The following is a 7865-nucleotide window of genomic DNA, read 5'->3' on the forward strand; positions in this document are numbered from 1 at the left end:
TCCTTTTCATAATCCCGTCATGCTGAATGGCAAGAGCCAGGTGACTTCTGCTTCTTCCATTAGCCTGACAGCTCCATGAAGACAAAGATATTTATTTTGTATATTCTTATACTCTCTTTACCTACCATTATACCTGGCATATGAAAGCAATAATTATAGCAATTATGATAATATTAATAGTCATGGAGAATACTTACATCGTACTTTCTCTGGACCAGAGTGCTTTATTTACACTAGCTTGTTTAGTACTCACAACAACCCTTTGAGGTAAATACTACTATGGCCCACATTTTATATATGAATAAGCAGAGGCCCAAGGAAGCTTAGTAACTTGCTCAAGGTCTCCTATAAAGTAATCAGTGGAACTAGAATTTAAATACAGGAATCTGGCTTCAGAGCTCACAAGTTTAATCACTATACTACACCCTAAGACACTAGAGAACATAGTATCATATCTATATTGTTACTCAGGGCAACGGGCTCATTGTTGGAAGCAGACCCAGTCAAACTGGCCGGATGAGACCACTGTCAGGGGGTGGAGGGGACTCCCAGCATGACAGGGAGTAGGGAGCCCAAGTTTACGGATGGGACCGGTGTGTGAACAGGATGTGGAAGTAGAAAAGAGAAGTAACAGAGTGGCTGGTTGCAGAACCTGGAGGAGAGTGAGAGCACAGTTAGAAGCTGGTATAAGTGGGACATCTGAAGGATACAGATACAGCTGAAGTGGGTTTTTGGATACATTTTTATGTGAGACAGTTTCTAAAATTCCTGCACTGTCTCTTCTAGAAAACCTTCAGTAAAGAGCTATGTTATCTTTTTTTTAAATTTATTTATTCACCTTAGAGGAGAGAGAGAGAGAAAGAGAGAGAGAGAGAGAGAGAGAGAGAGAGAAGGGGAGAGGAGCAGGAAGCATCATCTCCCATATGTGCCTCGACTAGGCAAGCCCAGGGTTTTGAACCGGTGACCTCAGCGTTCCAGGTCGACGTTTGATTCATTGCGCCACCACAGGTCAGGCTAAGAGCTGTTATCTTTTAATTCAGCTTTCTTTCAGTAAGATACTTTACTAATACTGACCTGCACGGAGCTTCAGAATTCACTCAGCTTTTATAAGCAGTCTGTGAGGTGTGTGAGTTCATTGCTACAGCCTGAACCCTGTCTTTGGTTCTCTTGGGGACAGAATGAGGAGAAATGGCCATGGTTGGAGCTTGAATCAGATGCATTTGGGATTTCTGATCAAGTGTCCTCCTGTTTTGAAGTTTGGAATAAAATGTATTCAAGAAACTGTGAAAGAGAGCGAAGGAAAAAAGAAAGGAAGGGAGGGAGGGAGGGAAGGAAGGAAGGAAAGGATGAGATGGTGCAGAAATGAGAATAAGAGAAAGTGGAAGAGGATGTGGGAAAACCCGCTTCTTTGATTTGTAAGGTGCGATTTCTGAAACTACTCCAGCCTCTACATAAATCTCTGGGACTTACGTGGCTTCATTAATCACACTTTCTTTTGAAATGGAAGTTTCTGCTTTGGAGCCTTTGAACATTGATATCCAAATACAATATATTCTTTTAAAATCACCTCTGAATAAAGACAACACTGTTGAGGTAATTCCCCAGCCTGTAGGTGGAGACTGGTCCTCAGATCTTGATGATAATATGGTGAAAATAGAACCTCCTTTCAGAGAACAGTGGAATTCGGTTATTATTAGGATCCCAGTTGCAGACACTGGGCCAGGAACTGTGGAGGAAAAAAAAAAAATGTCCCTTGTCTTTGAGGAACAACAACAAGCAGTGCCATCTAGTGGTAATTTATGTTTATCTTCAGCCCCTTTGACCATGACCTCCCTGCCTAGCTCTGCTTATCAAACAAGCTGGAAAAAACACATTCACCTTTCTGGTGGCAACATGACCTGAAATCAAATGACAGAGCTTAGGTGAAGACACAATGTCTTAAAGGGGCTGCCGAACCAGAGGCTGAAACTAAGGCATGCTTTTGCTCTTTCTACTCTTTTTTTCTTTCTTTCTTTCTTTCTTTCTTTCTTTCTTTCTTTCTTTCTTTCTTTCTTTCTTTCTTCCTTCCTTCCTTCCTTCCTTCCTTCCTTCCTTCCTTCCTTCCTTCCTTCCTTCCTTCCTCCCTCCCTCCTTCCCTCCCTCCCTCCCTCCCTCCCTTCTCTTTCTTTCTATTTCTTTCTTTTTCATTATTCTTTCTTTCTTTCTTTCTTTCTTTCTCTTTCTTTCTTTCTTTCTTTCTTTCTTTCTTTCTTTCTTTCTTTCTTTCTTTCTTTCTTTTCTTCCTTCCTTCCTTCCTTCCTTCCTTCCTTCCTTCCTTCCTTCCTTCCTTTTCTTCCTTCCTTCCTTCCTTCCTTCCTTCCTTCCTTCCTTCCTTTTCTTCCTTCCTTCCTTCCTTCCTTCCTTCCTTCCTTCCTTCCTTCCTTCCTTCCTTTTCTTTCTTTCTTTCTTTCTTTCTTTCTTTCTTTCTTTCTTTCTTTCTTTCTTTCTTTCTTTCTCTTACTTTTTTCTTTTCTTTCTTTCTCTGTCTATCTGTCTCTCTGTCTCTGTCTCTCAGTTGATTTTAGAATTCTGGGAAGTCCACACAAACAAAAGAGAACAAAGATCATGTTTCTGGGAACACACAGAGAAGGAGAACACTGTCGTCGTCATCAGGATTCACTAGATAGGCATCACCTTATGTAACCTTCATATTCTCCCTGTTTAGTCAGTGAATCAAAACACAAAGAGCAAAGAGGTCAAAACCACAGTCACACTGTCAGAAGTGGCAGAGCTGGAATATGAATCTGGCCTGGCCTGTTAGGAAAACCTTTCTCCCTGATTCAGCTTTTGTGGGAATTTTCCTCTGCCAGTTTCCTCTTTGCAAGGCTTGCAAGGCCTTGCCACAGATTTTCAGTCATTCAGGGTGATGTGATTGAGACAAGTAACAACACCTTGGGACAGGTAGGGTAACTGGAAGGATCTTCAGTGTCTCATGCTCTCATTGGCTGAGCTATATAGAGAGTAAACAGCCCATACCTCATCTCTCAATGCTTAGATCCTATGAATGAAGTTGCACAGCTGTCCATGGATAAGTCCTCTCTTTCTGCAAAGTCACCACCAGCTGCTACTCCTGGGCACACTACTGCTCCAGTGAGCTGGCCTTAGACTGCCACACCCATAATGGGGCCTACAGCAACAATCCCACCATGCTTTCTGCCCAGCGTTGCTCCCTGAACAGGAATTCCATCCATTCAGATTCAGTTCTAAAAAATCATTGTCTATGCATTAGTATATTTTTATTGCACAAAAACAAACTTAAACTACATTCCTTATAATTAGGGCATAGACAGATACTAATTTTTAAGAAATAAAGCATTCGTTTTCTTACTAATTTATTTTAGGCTGTTTAATTTATGACTTGATTAGAAAAATAAATGCTAATTTTTTTATTTATGAAAACTCACTGAGATATGAACATAAAAGTACTTGAATATAAACTCTCTTTAACAGGTTAATGGTGGAGATTAAGAAGATGACTCAGCTGTCTTGTATTGTAGAGAGCAAGAAAGAGGCATTCAGATAAAGCCATAAGCCTACAGTAACAAAACAAGCATATGTACTTCTGCATTTTTAATTGAGTTACTCAATTATAGTTACATAGATAAAGATTTTGGGTGTCTGTGTGTTTTTGTTTTGTTTTTGCTTGAGCAAACACTAATAGACCATTGTGGCGATACCAATGCAAGAGACATAAAGTAATAAGTTATGTAGAGAATTAAGACTTCTCTTGCTCTTTTAGTTGGTTCCCAAAAAGATAAAAAGGGGGGGGGTGCTCTCTGACTTGTCAATGAGCAAATTACTTCACAATTTGAATGAATAAGTCAATCTAGGGGATAATGTCATTGGTGAAAACTACAGCTGTTGAAGCCATGTGATCAAAATAAGGATTCGGTTAGTACTCTAACATTTCATCAGTCATGTTAGAAAGCTGTCAGGAAATCTAGTTTGTGAATGGCTTACCTTTGCCCTGAAATATGTGATGTTTTTGAGAGATGATTTTTGAAAGGTTATATCAGAGCCACTCTGATTTTTCATCAGCAAGTATTGGCTTTGGTATAAAATGTAGACATATATAAAAAGTGAGAACATGAAAACAATAGTGAAGTCTGTCAAAGTATTTGTGAAATGCTTTTTAAAATGTTAACAGCAGAAACTGTTTCAAAGTTAATGCAATTAAAAATGATAATTAAATTTCTCTGATAGCTCAGATTCTAATACTTCTGAATACTAACTGACATAGATTTTGTTTCAGAACAAAAATCCAATATATTTTAACATCAGCAAGAAAACAGGACATCCAATGTCAACAAACTCTTAGTTAATGAAAACAACATTTGGTTTATATGACCCTTGGTCTTAGGAACCATGTGAAGAAGGAGTGAACCATGATGGTAACTTTGGATAAGAACCTGGTCATTCAGTAGGTTCTGACTTGTGCTATGCCTGGTTTAGTGTCTACCCTATCACATTTTTAACTTCTGAAACCCATGGTGAGGAACCTTTTTCCTAATAGAAATCTTATTCTAGTGTTTCTAGCAATGGTGGTGGGATGGAAGATTAGGACACTATGCAGTATTAGAATAATAAGAATAAATATTATTTGTTACATCTCTATTAGGTTTCAGTGTTGTATTTTCATTTTGTACCTCTATATTAACTGTTCTTTTTTTATTTTTTTGTATATTTTTCTTTTCATTTCTACATTAATTCTCCCCTCCTTTTTCCTCTGAGAGCTTAGGTAACTTGCCCAAGTTCAAGTGAATTTTTGTAAGCAGAGTCAGATGATTTTTCACTCTCTCCTGGACAAACTGGGATAGCAGTTATCGAGGGCAAGAAGAGCCTCCTTTGGCAGAAGCAGAGGAAAGAGGACATGGAGTGCTCCCTTTTTTCAAGCAGTTACTCTGTGTCCCTCAATTTCAAGTTGAGTCTGGATTAAATATAATATTTTTACTTCCTCCTCTCCATTGACTGCTTTTCATTTTTCACAAGGCAGTAAAGATATTAACAGGTTAATAGTTTGCAAACTGCACTCATGGGTTTGTAGGAGAAGACAGCCATCAAACAGTATTCTCCAGTAACACAATTGATAAAACTACCCAGGGAGAAAAGTGAGGTTGGCTCCAGGGCTGGCAATTCCTTCACTTTGGGACAGGTCTCAAACCAAGGGAAGGGCTCTCTGTGTGCTATATGACTCTATCACCATGGACAGAGATGATTGGTCCAGTGATGGACACCTGACCAAAATTAAGCCAATCTGATCGTTCCCTAGGATTTTTTGAACAGTAATTAAAAGGCTATCCTGCAGGATATAACACTATAAGGCAGGGGTCCCCAAACTTTTTATACAGGGGGCCAGTTCACTGTCCCTCAGACCGTTGGAGGGCCGGACTATAAAAAAAACTATGAACAAATCCCTATGCATACTGCACATATCTTATTTTAAAGTAAAAAAAACAAAAACAAAAACAAAAACCAGGAACAAATACATTATTTAAAATAAAGAACAAGTAAATTTAAATTAACAAACTGACCAGTATTTCAATGGGAACTATGTACCTGCTTCTGGCTAATGAGATGGTCAATGTGCTCCTCTCACTGACCACCAATGAAAGAGGTGCCCCTTCCGGAAGTGTGGCGGGGGCCGGATAAATGGTCTCAGGGGGCCGCATGTGGCCCACGGGCCGTAGTTTGGGGACCCCTGCTATAAGGTATAAACAGCAAGAATTGTTGCTGACTGCCATGTTTTCTGTCACATAGGAGTTACTTTGAGAGAATAAAGGTAACATTTGGAAGGAAATGTGGGATGAGATGGAGAGAGTGTGTCTTGGTCATCTTTAATAATGTAGTTCCAATTATTTCTGAAGTCCCTTGTATATGTGTCTGGGTACACGTCCCTCTTTCACTCAGGACACGTTATGTTTCTGTCACTTGCAACCACTAACTACCGACTGACAATCATTCCTCTGATGATTGATTCATTGCATTTTAAGTCACCTAATAAAATACAAATAACCTTGGATAAGCTTACGGTATTCTGTAAGCTGATTTTAACTAAAGAGCAACTGCAATTCAGTTGTCTTCTTAGAAGCTTTATTAGTACTATCCAGATAAAAAGGCCTTGCAAACTGGAGGCAAAGCCCATACTAGGCCCTTTGGAGATGGGGAGGCAGCATGTGTGAGAAATATGGGGAAGGGAGGGGGGGGAGGATCAGGAATAAGCCATAGGAAGAAGAGACCTCAGAATAGAAAAATGGTCTTGAAAGTGAGTCTTGGAGGAAACAATAAATACATTTCTTTTACTTTATGATATTCTGAGGCTGATCTTTTTGGACCCATAGTCAAACAGAATTCTGTTGTGTGTGTGTTGTGTGTTGTGTGTGTGTGTTTTGGAAAAGGAGGGCAATATATATATATATATATACACACACATATATACATATATATATACATACTTCAGTTTTTCTAGAATACTATTTCTAAGAATTCATTGATTCTGAAAGAACTTAATAGATTCTGTGCCTATCCTTAGCACATATTTTTATTTAAAACTGTTTTCAGTATTACAAACACTAGTTTTTGCTATGCCAACCATGAAACAGGGGCTAGAGGCATTAAAAAGTAAATTCTAGTGATCCCTATTTAAAACATGGTGGGCAATAACTTCAGAGCAGTAAACCTCATTATAACATATTTATATTTTACATTTTCAGGCTGTATTATTCATGTTTTTAACTCCTGGAGAAAGGCCCATTAAAGCCGTGTTACTCACATTAATTCAACATTTACCCATTTTATAATACAAACCCCGGTCTTTTGGAAAATGTCATTAAAAAAGTTTCACCATATATGGACATAATTTATTGCTCAAGCTCCATTGTCTACTTATAATATGCCCTTTATCAGACCCAAATTCCCACTTCAGAGAATTTCGTTATGAGCAACAACTGGCTTCTTACATTATCCAATGATGCAGGAAAGTTAAATTACAGCCAGTTCATATCATAGAAACAAAATGTTTCCTGCAATTACTGATAAGGGACAGTTCATTTTCTCTCTGTCATCCTGGAAAAAACCTCCTAACAACAATTCATGCCTGGTTAAACAGGATTTCCACATCTACTGCTGACATCTTTCCAAATAATTCAGGGTTGTTATTACTGTACAGCCCTGGCAAGCCTCAAAAGCAAGCAGACTTGACGAGTCTGCTCAAAGCAGAGCTTAAGTAGTTGTAATTAATAATAATTACATGCCCACTACACTCCAGTTTTATCATATTATCTGTCAATGCAAATAAAAAAAGAACCTCCACATAACACGCTTGCAGAAGGATTAGTGCATTAATAAAGCCACTCTGCTTATGTCATCTCTCTAAAGTTTAAAATATTTGTAGTGGTTTCTCTTTTATTGATTTTCATTATTCTACGTCTGTTTGCAAAAATGTTGTTTGAACAGAGTACAACCTGGGATCAGTGCTGTCCTCTTCCAAAAGCCTCCTTCCCTCCTGCCGTGACTCGGATTCGAACCGAGGTTGCTGCGGCCACAACGCAGAGTACTAACCACTATACGATCACGGCAAGCTACAGAGTAGCTGAGCACTCAGCTTCCTCTAAGAGCTATTGCAGTATTAAAATTTGTGGAAACACTGCCATCTATTGCCTAAATATGCACATTTTCTTAATAGGGAAAGAGGAACAGTGTTTCAGTGATCTCTAATTATTTAGAGGAACAATAACAAAGTGGCTGAACATGAAACCAATACTGCCTTCTTGGCTGACTGGGGAAATTCTGTTTGGTAAGATTCACAGGAATTACTGTCCAGGAAATGG

General features: G+C 38.8%; 1 non-coding gene across 1 annotated transcript; it reads right to left on the reverse strand.

Annotated features, from left to right (window-relative positions):
• Nucleotides 1–7541: 7541 nt before the first annotated feature.
• Nucleotides 7542–7613, reverse strand: TRNAH-GUG (transfer RNA histidin (anticodon GUG)). Its single transcript has one exon. It is a non-coding gene; the product is annotated as a tRNA-His (tRNA).
• Between the last annotated feature and the right edge of the window lie 252 nt (nucleotides 7614–7865).

The sequence above is a fragment of the Saccopteryx leptura genome, chromosome 2 (assembly GCF_036850995.1).
Source record: "Saccopteryx leptura isolate mSacLep1 chromosome 2, mSacLep1_pri_phased_curated, whole genome shotgun sequence".
Taxonomy (NCBI): Eukaryota; Metazoa; Chordata; class Mammalia; order Chiroptera; family Emballonuridae; genus Saccopteryx; species Saccopteryx leptura.